We start from the raw sequence: 964 nt of genomic DNA on the forward strand, positions 1-964 counted from the left end.
AAGAATAGAGAAAGGATACAGACAGAAGGCTAAAAGATAATAATGAAAAACTCTGATGATTCTCTCCAGAGCCTCGACACAGCTGGCTGTGATTGGCCGCATGAAACCAAACACTCACCTGTTGGATAAACAATCTCCAAACCACATTCCAAAGCAGCAAAACACAGGAGAAGCAAATGAGATAATCTTGTTTTCCTTTTTCTCTGAGGCTTCTCGGCTTCCCAGGAGAAGAAATCCTGGGCAAAGAGGATTTTTCAGAAAATGTGACAGTGACAGAGAGGGAGTGAATTGGCCCTTTTGGAGCACTGACATCTTTTGGTGTGTTTTATGGTGGTTTTCAGCTCAGTGGAACATCTGGTGTCTGAAGCGGGAACAGAGGAGGTTTGTGGCTGGGGAAGGGGAGGAGTGATTTGTGTTCAGCACCACAAACACTGAATTATCTGTGAAATCCGTGGAAATTGGGGGCACCCAGTGCCTGGAAAACAAATGTGCAGCCAGCCTGGGAGCAGGGCAGTGCTCCTGCCAGAGCTGTGGCAGCTCCTGGGCCCTGCAGGAGAACCCCAGGGCAGGCTCTGGCACCGGGATTGCCCTGCAGGGAGGGGTTCTGGGCTTTCCAGGATGAGGTGTTTGGCTCCTGGGGGTTTGTCAGAGCTGGGAATGCTCTCAGGGCACTCAGGTTCGTGCAGGATACAGGTTTTTCCTAAAGCAGAGCCTTGCTCCGGAGAGGTTGGGTTTGGGGCAGAAGCAGTGAGAATGGGAGATAGATCTGTGATGGTGTAAATATGTTTTATGTATAAAATATGGGCTACAGATAGGTGTGTAAAAATATTTTATATAAATATTTTATTTGTATATAAAAATATATCTTTTATTTAAATCTACAGATCTATATTTTATATATCTATATATTTATATAGACATCTATCTTTATATCTTTATATATTTATATATATTTTATATCTAT

This window comes from Geospiza fortis, unplaced genomic scaffold, assembly GCF_000277835.1.
Source record: "Geospiza fortis unplaced genomic scaffold, GeoFor_1.0 scaffold27, whole genome shotgun sequence".
Classification (NCBI taxonomy): domain Eukaryota; kingdom Metazoa; phylum Chordata; class Aves; order Passeriformes; family Thraupidae; genus Geospiza; species Geospiza fortis.